Here is a 13,367-nt window from a genome sequence, read left to right as displayed (position 1 = left end):
TTGTGACTGTTTCTCAGATGAAAATGATTCAAGAATACTCCTCTTTCCAGAGCAGTGACAAAATTAGATTAACAGCAAAACAAAAAACATGTGAGGACCTCTCAGGTGGGGAGCTACTGAGTACCCGAGTTCCCAGGTGATTCCAGTGCTGCCTTCCATCTAGTCACAGCCTTTGCTAACAACCTGCCCTTTCGTTTCAGCAGAAATTCAAACAGGAGAGCTGAAATCACTGCCAGGCAACCACTGGATGCAGCACACCGGATGGAGCTCATCACCCTGCTATATATAGAAGCAAGCTTTAGGAGAGTTATTTTGTTCCTGTGGTGTGTTCGGCTGTGCTTAGAACTGCTGATGTTAAGGTGAATTTGTCTGTTTGAATAGTTTTCTTGTAAGCATCAAGCAGTAATAGTCTTGAAGTGCATTGTTACCATACCCTTATGCACTTAAGGAAAACTCAGTGGTGGTGTTGTGTGCTAAGAACATAGAGGTATATGGAGGAATGGATTTCTTCAGGCTCTCTGGTTTCCCAATATGTTTTTGGTGGCAACTGGTTTACAGAAAGGACCAGAAACAAATATGATATTCTGTGGAAGAAGCCATGAAGAAAAGTTTTATTAGTTCTGTTGGTCTCTGAATATATTTCTGTTGGTGTAACAGCTGTTATTCTGTTTTACTTAGTAATTAAACATGTCACCTCTGAAAATTAGAAATGGGAGTTGTTATAACTACTCTAGGTGAGGCTGTAGCACATTTCTTTTATCTTTGGTGCAGAGAGAAGTGTTATTTAATGGAGGCTAAAAAGTAATGTTCCTAAAACATTTGACACTAGGAAGATACTAACAATAGTGATTTGATAAAGGACAGAGATCCTGCCCTTTATGTCTACCTAGTGCTAACTTACGTGTGTTTGTTATTTGCATCATAGCATTGCCTGTGTAGCTCTTAGGACCCCTTTAGGCATCCAAAGCAGTCTGTGTCTCAAACAGCCTAAAAAATCCATGATGGAATGTATTCTTCTGAAGAATATTATTCTTGTATTTTTCTCTTATTAGCTTCCTATTTCAAGTGAACAAACTGTTTACAACACTGTTGTTTATGAAGTTCCCTTTTGTAGTTGAAGATTCATGTAAATGCTACCATGCAACAAATTAAAAAATTTCTCCAGTTCAAACTGCAATTTGACTATTTCTGCTGTGTAAAGCCTATTATCAGACCCTTGATGAGGCACAGAACAAATTTGGATGAAAATGATGAAATTTGGATGAAATGGTCCTCCATCAGGGCAGACTACAAAGATCCTTCCCTTTGAGTTATTTGCCCTTTTGATGCATAAAATGCATGCAAATTTGTTTGAAAAGTGTGAGTTGATTAGTAAAAGGAAATTCACAGTAATTGTAGTGAAATGAAAAAAGAAAACAAGGCAAAAGCATTGGAAAGAATATGTTTAATTGCATGTAATTACTTGATGTGGATTTCAACCAGGGATAGAAAGGGAAAGGAACATGCTAAATAGTGTTGGTGTGGCAATTACTCTGTGATGATTTTCTCAAATGACTGAACTTTGAGTATTTTTTTTTTTTTAAAGATACAACAATGAAAAACCCAGGAAAAACACACACACTACTTTTCTATGTCATAAGAACTTCTTTGCTGTATCAGTCAAAATGTTCTGCCATGTCTTTCATCTCATGATTTTGCATGTGTAGACAAAATGAACTTTCCTGGTAATGCTGTGTCAACCTGCTAGGTAGGATAAAAGTTTAATAATTTTAACTATCAGGGTGTAAGTAAAACATTGCATGTTGTTATATGGTAGCAGAAGCACTTCAAGATTGAGCTTCTCAGTTGAACAAATTTTTTGATGTATCAGGTTTGCTGACAAAAAAAATTGAACTGGTGAAATAAAAATATGGCAAAAGGAGAAATTAGAAGTCCAATAGAGGTGCAAGGTTCCTAGCACTAATTAAAAACTTTTTGTTTCTAAACAAGTAATCAGACTATGCTAAATAACTAATATATTTATGGTCCCATCCAATCTATGACTTTTAATCTATATTCTGCATAGGTGATAAAGTTTAGGGATGGATTACCTTGTTCCATTACTGCTTTTTATAGTGGAGAAATTCATACAAACACTAAATCCACTTTGGATTTAGTGCAAATGACCCTTGATGATCTCAAGGGTCTCTTCCAAACTAAAGAATTCTATTGTTTGGAGGGGCATGGAAATACACATTCTGAACTATGGGTTTGGTTCTTTTCTTTCTGATACTGTTCAGTAAGCACATTATATGTTTTAAGATGGTGTCATAGTAAAGACAGATGGTGGAGAGAAATGCACAGTACTACTGCTTGGAGGTGATGGAATCTAAATGTAGCTAGGTGGACAGATGCCTACCTATGGATATCTTCTAGTGTGCAATCAGGAGACTTTGCTGGGGACCACTCCAGGAGAGCAGAGCACCTCCCTTGGAAGGCAGAGTCTCCCAGGGACACTCACAGTGGGTTGGTGGGAGAGGATGCCCATGAAGAAGATGAACCCAGCCCCTGAAGAGGAGGCACCAGGTGAGGGACAGGGCGGGAGGGAGAGGCCAGTGGTGGGACAGGGCTCACCAGTACTATGCCGAAGCAGCCACCTCCATCCCAGGATGCCTCCTCCCCCTGCCTGCAGGTGACAAGAGGCAGTGTCAGGGCAGCCAGGGCCAGGCCTTGTCCCTCCACGGGAACAGAGTGATGTCATCCTCCTGCTCACAGAGCTTGGGGAGCATCAGGAACATTCCAGCTTGGATGAGGGGGTGCAGGGACAAGTGCCACAATTCTGCAGATCGTCCTGGCCAGCAGCACTGCAGCCTGTAGTTAGCACTTGAAACACCACAATATGTTTCATTGCCTTAGCTGAAATACTCCGATTTTAGGAAAAGGAAAAATATTACCTAACTGATATTTTTTCTTCTTCAATTGCTGTCATTTTTCTCTAAAGAAGCCTTATCTGAGTATGACAGGGAGATCCAGCAGTTAAATCTGGTCTTGTGAAGCACCTGCTGTGCGTGTAAGTTTTGAAGATGAACCCCTTTTTCCTCTTCCAGCCTATGAGGAGATTCAGATCTGGAAGCAAACTGAGAATAACAAAACTGTCACAGTGTCATGAAGTACCTTCTTCATCTCTAAAAGGATGAAATATCTCAGAGTGATACAATGCGAAAAGAGTTGGTTGATGTGCTGGCTTTGCATGGGAACTGTGTGGACAAGTATGTCAATGTCATACATATGTTCATATGGTACCTATGTGGGTTTTTCCTGTAGCATGATGTGTGTAGCTCACACATACTTCAGAGTGCCAGTGTGACCACCTGTTGCTCCAGGTCACCTGTTTGGCTGTAGTTATAGTGTAGTTATAGTTATAGCTGAGAGTGGGTCACAAGTGAGGGGACCACAGCAGCATCCTGTAACACTGAGGAAGAACACAGTCGTTGATGGGATCCTGCACTGTCAGGCTGTGCTCCTTCCCTCGTATGGAAGGATAGGCTTCACAGGGGGCTTGCAGTGTAACAATTCCATGTGAAACCCATTCATCAGCCTTAAGCAATAAATAGGAATTTGAAATGGACATTGGCCAACGTGATTTTTCACCCTCTAGTCCTGTAATTTTCATAAAAATCGGTCTACCTGCACTGTTATGGACAAAGGGTTGACTTCAGAAACTGAACTGCATTTCTCACACTCCTCAGTGAAATTGCCTTTGCCCTGAGCTTACAGGCTCAAGCTTCAAGATTTTATTAAAATAATAAATAAGTAAGAGTTAAATGTCAATTTTGCTAAATTACTGCATCTTCACAGGGCTGATTTAAGAGCAGATCAAATCAACTTCCTACCATGGCATTCAAAATTATTACTATATTACAAAAATTACTATATGAAATTCGATAAAATTTTTCAGTGTGAGAGCTCAGTTTTTTCTTAACTTTGCATAAACGTGTGGAAGGAACAGCTGTTTTCCTTTTAATTGGGACTCTTACTGATAATCCTCCAGAAAGTGGGGCATCAGCCCTGCTGGCTAAATAAATGAATGAGTCATTCTCAGGAATTGATGGTTAACTTATCTATTTAATGGTATACAGGAATTAAACTACATTTTTCAATTTGACAGATCAAATTTTCTTCTTATATATCACTACTGTTAAAAAGATACTGTTTACATTTATCTTTTAATATGTAAGTGTCAGGATTACAAAGATTTAAGAAATCAGTGATTCTCGCGTTATAACATCTTCTAATAATGCCTCATCTTCACTCTGGAGGCTTCCAATAAGGAAAGAACAAATGTGGGAGTCTGGGACTTTGCTTCTAAGAAATTGAAAATAATGGAAGAAAACTAAATAGGGACAGGAGAAAACTGATACTATCATTCTGAGAACAGAATTGGACTCATAAATGAACTTAGGACTGTTCCTCAGCATTTTTTAGGTATCTGTCAATGCACCTTTTACTGAGACTGGCTGTGATTGCTGTGCTGGGCAAGAAAATTAGAAGTGAATTCTAAATGGCAAATATTGAGGAACCAGTCCAAGACTTTTTAACATGTGAATACTGGATTACTTTCCCTTCTCTATCAGAATAGTTTCTTTGACTACAATACTTGCTAGAGTTTTCCCAGGTACACAAATACAACTTTGTCTCAGTGTGAAGGATTAGTCAAGGTCTAGTTGTGTTTTGCTTGGAAAAAATTTCTCTCTGCTATACCTGCACCAGAACAGGTTTATTGGCAGAATTTTCTTCTGCAGATGTGGTGATTTTTGTTTTGTTTTGGTTTTTTTGTCTTAATCTGGTGTATTTCTTTTTTATTTCACTGTGATGGAACACCACTCAGCTGAGTAGGGAAATATTCTCTAGTTCAGACTGTAATTGAGTAGAATCTGACTTATTTGGGGCTGAACACAAAAGTGAGTATAAATCAAGGAATTAACAAAACCAAGAGAACAGACTACTTTCTAGATCTCAGAAGGCCAGTGCTGGAAAGTTTATTGTAATGGAATTTCCAGCCAGAATTTACAGGCTCAGGAGGTTTAGTTATTTTGGATACATTTCAGATCAGCAGAGTCTGCCTGCCATGCTCTCTGCTCCTGTTGTAGCATTTAGTTTTGTGACAAGGTTCTATGCAAGAAACAAGATGGCCTGTATCAGGACACTTTGTCAACTTTATTTTAGCTACAGCATTTTCATGAGGAAGTTCCACAACTGTTATTCCTTATATCTGTGGGTCAGTGTCTATGCTTAAAATGGTTGAAAAGGATGTGCAAACTAAAGCCCTGTTTCCCACACGCTGTAGGTGTCAGCTCAGCTGCTAGACACTCTTAATATGTGTAGTGTTACAAACAGCAGTTCACAGAGCCCTGGGGAAGGCATACTATTAGTTGGAAGTTCAGCTACTTCAGTTGGAAATTTACCACAAGACAAAGAGGGGTTTCTTTGTGGGGGTAATCTTAGCAAGGTGCTTACTAGGGGATCCATATGCTTCTACTTACTTATGTGCTTCCAAGGATGACATTTGCTAGCACAGCCAAAAAACACAGGGTAACTGCATATGAGCACAGAATAACTCATTATAATTGCATTTCCTCTTGTCTGTAATCAGCAGAACTCATCTTATAGAGTGTTTCTCTCCCAGTATTTTGGTGAGTAGACCCACTCCTACTACTTCCATATCTGTGCTAGGGTTCATCCAGCACAGAGTACTTTGAACAGAGCTATGGGGAAGAGGTACTGTGAAACTTGTGATCTCTTGCCTTCCTACTTTCTCCCTATTTCCCTGATCCATAAAAGTACTTCTGTTCACTTCATGTCCTAAGAAGTAAGTGTTAGTTGCGCAGTGGTAGTGCTGAAACTGTTGATCATGCCGTTATTAGATGACCCCTGGGATTCATCAACTAACTGAGACGTTGGAGACCATGAATTTCCCACGTCCTGAAATCACTTTCAGAAACTGCTGCACAATCTTCCACAAAATCCATAACTTAAAGGCAGAGATGAAAATTTAGGGAGTGGTGACTGACTTCCAGCTGTGATAATTTTGCAAGGCTACTGCTAGGGAAGAGGCAAGAGTTCAACCCCCTGAATGGATTGAAAGCAGCCTTACTGTGAACAGCTACTGAACCTGGCGAGAACATCTAAGTGCTTGTTAAGCTGCTGAAAGGTGGATCTGACAGCTGCTCCTCGTGCATAAAACATAGAAAGCACACAGTCCTGAGAAATGGACAGTTGAATGTTAGTTGTTTCTAAGTGACTTCTAGTGCCAAGAGTGCTCGTTATGGGATGATGTTGGGGATATAAATAGCAGGAGATAATTAATTGCATATTGTGAATGAGGAAAGACTATGATGTTCAAAAATGAGTTTAGCTTGTTTTGGGGGTTTTCTGTTAATTTTTCTGCTTTGGGTTAATTTTGCAGTAGTGAGGCCTAATTATTTTTTCAAGTCTCAAACTAGTACTGTGGTTATCTGTTGCAAAAGTTCCGAGTCTCTTACCAGGTTAATTTTAACATATATTCTCACCCTTGGTCTTTTATCCCTAGGAGGAGCTGGTAGTTCTACTAAAAAAAATCAAAATCAATCTCATACTATGTTCTTCCTTTTATTAAACTTTTTTACCTGATATATGAAGTTTCTTTTTTGTTTCCTTTGGTCCTTCAGTGCCATAAGGGAGAAAAATATTTAAAAATAAATAGATCTGGGCTGAGCCTCTACTGCCTGTCCTTTTTCTGTTGGACTCAATTGCTTTCATACATATTTTTACAAGCTTTTCATGAAGAGAAACTGAAGTCATAAAATGTGTCCCTTCTCCTAAGATTCTCATCAGCGAGGAATTATATCAAAGTAATGAGGCAGAAATTAGCTGGAATTCTATAGTTATAAAAGTGAAATTGCAAAAATGAGAAGGTGTTCTCTAAGCAAAAGTATCTCAATACAGTGTTCACATAAGAGCAATAAAATATGATCAAATGATGATGAATCTGCAGAAGAAAATGTTTTTTAGATGTATTTCCCATTTCCTTACAGTGATAGCGGAAATGGCAAGAAATTAATTGCTGTCATCACGAAATGATTCTGTTTATGATTGCTCTGCTTAGTATTACTAAAAATTAAAATTGGTTCACTGAAAAAGCCTGCTATGAACTAGTCACAGCTCACTCATCTCCAAAATAGCACTATTTACATATCCTGAATCTTGGGAATATGTGTGGGAAGGTGAGGGGGAGGGTAAAGCAGTTCAGTGAGAATATCTGCTTCATGGCTGCTCCGTCTTCCCATTTTACCATGGAATAATATATGAGAGTGTTCCTTGGTCCTTCCTTTTCCTTGCAAATGACTCAGATAATCATAGCATCAAAGCTAGAGTCTTCATAACAACTGGCTCTGTGGATATTTAAAATGCATGAGCTAGCTCTGTCTTTTTACAGAGGAAGCAGAGAGGGGATGTTTACCCAACCATTCTTGCTCTTTTTCCTATTCTATTGCTGAAAAAAGAGCTTGATGAATAGCTCAAAAATCAGCTACTAAAATTTCTGTTTTGCAAACAGAATGGTCATATTTCCCCCTCCCTTGTGTTGTCTACAACAGATGTTTGCCTTGATGCATGTTGCAGGCACAAATGCTCATCAAAATAGGTTTCAAGCCTTCATCATTAGTATTTATTAATACTACATTTTATTATGTGAATGTTTTCTGGAAGTAAGTATGAATCTTCCATTAATGAAAGAAAAGCATAACTGTGGTTTATCTGCCCAATACAAAGAAGGAAGGGTGTACGTTTAAGCACCAGAACAAAATAGGAAATATCAGAGTTGAAGAAAACTCCAAATTTTGTCCTTGTGAGAACATCAAAAGAACACTTTCCTGCATCTGCCACCATACATAAACTGTATGCTTTCTGTGATTATAGATCGGGTTCTTAGATGAGCACCTACTCCTTTGACAAGATGTGACTGTGGCTCTTGCTGTGCTATCTGGTTTTCCTTGGTATTAGATGCAGATACTTGGGGAGGGAGAGATGCTCAGTGAAGTCTTTCAGATATCTTGATCAGGATGATTAAAAGATGGCGCCTGCATCTCCAGGGAATCAAGAATGAACTTGTATTATCAATTTTCACAACTACAAGGCAATTTTGTTTTTATTCTTCTATGTTATGAATCAGGCAAGAGTCTCATTGTGAGCTCATTAAATTAGAGCTATATATACTAAATAAATAAGTTCAGTAATTTGCATATACATGGAGATGGAGCAACTAATAATTCTTGGGTTTTTAATTGACTGAAGAGCTATTGTAATGAAAAATTAATAAGAAGGGTGAAAGGAGTTAACCTATTTCTGTTCCTGCTTTTCCTGTAAAATACGTGGCTAAATTAGTGTCTGAGTTAGTGTAAAGTTACAAATCTGTGTGCCTACCTAGTAAGTTTAACAAAAACTCTGCACACCATTTCCCAAAAGCTTATAATTTAGACCAGTCAAGGCCTTTTGTTTCCCAAAATGCTATACCTGTTTCTCAGTAGGAGTTATGGTGACAAATTAGAACTCTTTAAATTTTTTGGTTATTTAAGTTAAAATGTTGCCCAGCAAAATCTCTGCTTTTTCCCTTACAATGTAGCAAGTATTATTTTTATTCTCATCAAAACAAAAATGAGTGCAGAATGACTCAGATGGGCCCTGATGAGAGGGCTGGGTGGAGTGCAGAGCCGTGCTGGGGCCAGATGTACTCCAGTCCTTGGGTTGCACAGACAGAGCTGCGGCAGCAGGACCACAGGTGCCCATGATGTGCTTCATCAGGGCCAGTGAATCAGCTGATATATCCTCTCATGCTTGATGGCAGTGAAGTATGTTTTGCAACACAACCCTGTGAAATATTTGAGTGTTTGAAAGGGTTTAACACAGGTTTGCAGGGTGTGTAAGCTCAAACCTCTGTAGGGAGGCTGTGCCACAGGAGCATGTTAACCTGTAGCCTAATGATTGTTTTTACAAAGAATTACCATGTCTTGAGGGGCATCAGGCACAGCATCTCCAGGTGGGCAATGTAGGGGATTGTCCTGCTTGGCTCTGAGCTGGAGAGACCTCACCTCGAGTCCTGTATGCAGTTTTGGGCACCATAAAAAAGACATCAGGATGTTAGAGAGTGTCCAAAAGAGGCCACAAGGATAGTGAAGGGTCTAGAGAGGAAGCCATGTGAGGAGCAGTGAGGGCACTGGGTCTGTTCAGCCTGGAGGAGACTGAGAGGAGACCTCATTGCAGTCACAACTTCATCATGAGGGGAAGAGGAGGGGCAGGCACTGATCTCTTCACTACTCTCTTCTTTCAGTCTCTTCCTGTGACTAGTGACAGGACCCAAGGGAATGGCCTGAAGCTGAGATGGGGGAGGATTAGGTTGGATATCAGGAAAAGGTTTTTCACCCAGAGGGTGGTTGGGCATTGGAACAGGCTCCCCGGGAAGTGGTCACAGTACCAGGCCCTTCAGAGATCAAGAAGCATTTGGACAGTGCTCTCAGGCACACGGTGTGACTCTTGGTGTGTCCTGTACAAGGCCAGGAGTTGGACTCTGATCCTGATGGGTCCCTTCTGGCTCAGCATATTCTGTGGTATTCATATCAAATGTTATGCATTTGATATGACAAGGGGAAATGACTTCAAACTGAAGAAGAGTAGTTTATATTGGATATTAGGAAGAAATTCTTCACTGTGACAGTGGTGAGGCACTGGCACAGGTTACCCAGAGAAGCTGTGGCTGCCTCATCCCTAGAAGTGTCCTAAGTCAGGTTGGATGGGGCTTTGAGCAACCTGGTCTAGTGGAAGGTGTCCCTGCCCATGGCAGAGCATTTGAAACTAGGATCTTTCAGGTCACTTCCAATCCAAACCATTCTATAATCCTATGGTTCTATAAATCATTAAATAGAAATGGATAGAGACAGGAAGTAAAGCATTTTGGACTAAGAAGTGGCTAGCTATAAAAAAAAAATTGGCAACCTGTTAGAGTAACTACTGTTACCAAAAATATATGGAAGGTGTATTTTTGTGCCCACTACCCTAAGCAGGGATACTGCTTAAACAGAATGAATTTTACAGGTAAAATGACAGATATGTTTGGAACAGGGCTGCATTTCTGACTTCATTCAAATATTCCATGTTTCATTTTGTACTTCCAAATTGTTTAAAATATGGTATTACAGCATGAGTACTAGTGTCACATCTGTATTATTTTGGCTCATCTTGAACTTATTTTGCTTCTTTTGCTCACATTGAATTCTGGTTTGTTGTGTATACACTCACCTGTGCCTGTACCTTCACAGAGAATACATTTATGTGTAGATGAGTATGTATACACACATAGGTATAAAATATGTGGTTTGGAAAATATTTTAATTGCTTTAATCTGCATCTGTCTACATGAATCTATACAACCAGTATGTGAATCTACAGCAGAGGTGTTTATTCCTACCCATACGTGATGTACTTAGGGCTCTCTAAAAATCAGTTGTACTGGGATGCAAATGTCACAGTACTCAGAGGAGTGCATTCTCAGTGGCACTATTTGCACTGCCATGTTTAATATATTTTTTGATCATTTAAAGTGGAAAAAACCTGGGTCTTGTGTGTTTCCAGGTAACGTAGCCATGCCGTACCTCAGGGAGCGAGTCTGTGAAGTGAAACACAGGGGTAAGAAGCATCCTTTCTGCCCTGAAGCACAAGGAGGAAGAAAGCTTGAACATCTGCTCTCGTTGGCAGTGTTTAGCAGCTGGTCCAAGGCACGTGTAACTGAGACATGCTCCCTTCCCTAAGGCAGCCTCATTGAGCATCAGTGAGGAGGGTGCAGGTGTGAATTAGCCTCAGAGCTGGCTGGGATCTTAAAGAATCTGATGTGAAGATGTCTAGGGAAGATGCTGCTGAACAGTCTTGACTGTGCACTTATCACTTCCCCACTGCTAAAAACTTATGTTTTAAGTAAACATGCCTTAATCTTGCCTTGTACAAAATCTAGTTGTGATTATTTAGGGAAATGGAACACATTCTTGAGATAACCAATTCTTGCAGCTTCATGGTGAACCATGTTTTCAGACCTATCCTAATGGTTTGTTTCTGTGTAAGGAAACAAACTCTGTCTGACTTCCAGATTGATTACACAGTAAAGTAAGTATGTTCTAGCATCAATGGACAGAAAATTCCCTTGGCAAGCAGCAAAATACTGCAGAGGGCACTTAAAAATAAATGCAGGCCTGAAGCAGCTTGTAGTAGTAGTGGTATTTGCACCTTTAAAAATACCAGTGGTAGTTGAAGGATGTAAGCATGCAGTCTGTAGGTAGAAATAGTACAGCTTTGTAAGATTTTATGTTAATAAGCATAATTGCAAAATACATTTGTCTATGCATATATAGATTAATTTTAAGACTAAAATAATTTCTGAAAGTAAAGTGACACTTCTATTATATTGACTGACATTTCATTATTTGAATGCCTAATGTGCATTTCGCTTTTGGATAATTAGTTGTCAGTTTGCAAAAACAATTACATTTTAAAGGTTACCAGTGGTTTTCCGAATGATAACTTAAGACTTTTTATCTGGTGGCTGACTTGGTGTACAGATTTAAGTACAGACTTGCACAAAATGCATTTTTTCCAGAGGGATATGTATGGGCAGGCAATGGTAACACAAAGGCAGGATTCATGTGTCTCAGAAGAAGATAAATAAGGATTTATAATCAAGTTAGCACATCCTGCCATGCCAAGTTCTTCATCTGATTAACCCCATACTACCTGAACACGTTGTTTCTTACATACCTGCAGAATTTCCCTCTGTACTATATGGATCAAATTGTTTTGCTTAGGTTCTTGCACAGTGGTTTCTCTCATGAGGCTTGAATATTTCCCCCCATTCCCACCACCCCTGCCAATTCCTTAAATTCTTCTTTTTTGTTGTGCTCCATTCTTAGGGGAGGTTATTCTTTACCCTTCTGTACAGGTTTATACCTCCAGCTGAAAGATGTAAGCATAAATGAGGGAACTAAAAACTAACAATAGCTAACAACAAGCATTTTTGCTTTATAGGACACCTTGTAAGTATAGCTGCCACAGGGTATGTGAGCCAAATCAGCACATAGCAGAGCTGTGGACCCAGTAGGAAACTTCCTGAGAATTTATTATTCATAATAGTCTTGGAAAGGCACAAAGGTGAAGCAGCACCACAAGCTTTGAGCAGAAGTGCTTTCCTGTTATATGTAGAAGTAACTACACCTTGATTTCTACCTGAGGAGGGCCTGATGTGTTGCCAGAGGAGTGCTCAGGGCTCAGACATGCACAGCCACCAAGCATGGAAGAAGATGCCAAGACAGAGTGGCAGGACATACAAATGTGGCTTTCAATCCAGAATCTAACACAGTTGTGTACAGGAACTCTCTTCCACACCAGGCATTTTCTTCCTGAGATTTCAGAAGTGATTATGTACCACAGTGGGATAAACCCAAGGCTTTTCAAAGCTTTCTGTGAGAAACAAGATGGAAAGAGTATCCAGTGGTAAAGACATTTACCTGTGATGTCAGGTCTCAAAGTCACATTCAAATTGGACTTGAATTTGGCTTTTTTTGATACATTGATGTTTTTATTTGTTCTGGAGATTTTCCATTTGCTGCAAATTGATATTCCTTGAGAGAGCCCACGTGAGATTGAAACAGCACTTATAGAAGCCTGATGCAAACATTCAAATCCTGCAATCTTCCAGGTTTAAAAGATTTTTGGACTGTCCTAATAACTGTATGGATTTTATATTATTTCAAAAAGGCATTGGTTAAATATGAAGGGTACTCATCATACTCTTTTTGCTTATCATCGAGGTGGAATTGGAGCCAGTAGCTTTTAAACATCCTGTGGTCCCTCAGACCACAAGAGGGAAGTTTGCCAATTAAGGTTGTTTTGGTTTTGATGAATAAACTCCCTGGCAGTGCTGAGACAGAGCTTATGATGGCTGTCATGTTACTGGGCAAAGAGCAGTGACATTCATAATGTCTGGATTTGTTAGGACTTTGTGTTTCTTTCTCATTGGGAAGGTGACAGCATTGGCACTATGTACACAGTTGGCTTAGTGTTGAAGGTGAATAGCTGTTGTGTTGCTCCTAGATTTGCTTGGAAACATGTTCCCTAAGGACCTGGTTATGCAGTTGAATCTTTCTGGGCAAATCTCTGAGCTTCCTGCAGAAGTGTCTGACTGAAATCTTAAATGTAACTTCATGCTTAGATTTTGTTGCAGTTTTTAGGGTCCTCTCCTCCTGTGTGCTTATGACATCTATATGGAAAGATTATAGGAAAACAGGCAAACATCTAAACGGTTCTTAATTACT

General features: G+C 39.6%; 1 long non-coding RNA gene across 1 annotated transcript in view; it reads left to right on the top strand.

Annotated features, from left to right (window-relative positions):
- Positions 1-209: 209 nt before the first annotated feature.
- LOC138112124 (uncharacterized) overlaps positions 210-13,367 on the top strand; it is a 37,633-nt gene continuing 24,475 nt past the window's right edge. Inside the window, exon 1 of the long non-coding RNA XR_011151557.1 lies at positions 210-359. This is a non-coding gene — a long non-coding RNA (uncharacterized lncRNA). The remainder of the gene's footprint in view (positions 360-13,367) is intronic.

The sequence above is a fragment of the Aphelocoma coerulescens genome, chromosome 5, assembly GCF_041296385.1.
Source record: "Aphelocoma coerulescens isolate FSJ_1873_10779 chromosome 5, UR_Acoe_1.0, whole genome shotgun sequence".
NCBI classification, from domain to species: Eukaryota; Metazoa; Chordata; class Aves; order Passeriformes; family Corvidae; genus Aphelocoma; species Aphelocoma coerulescens.
The sequence above is the reverse complement of the archived record's forward strand: the minus strand, read 5'-3'. Positions and strand labels throughout refer to the sequence as shown.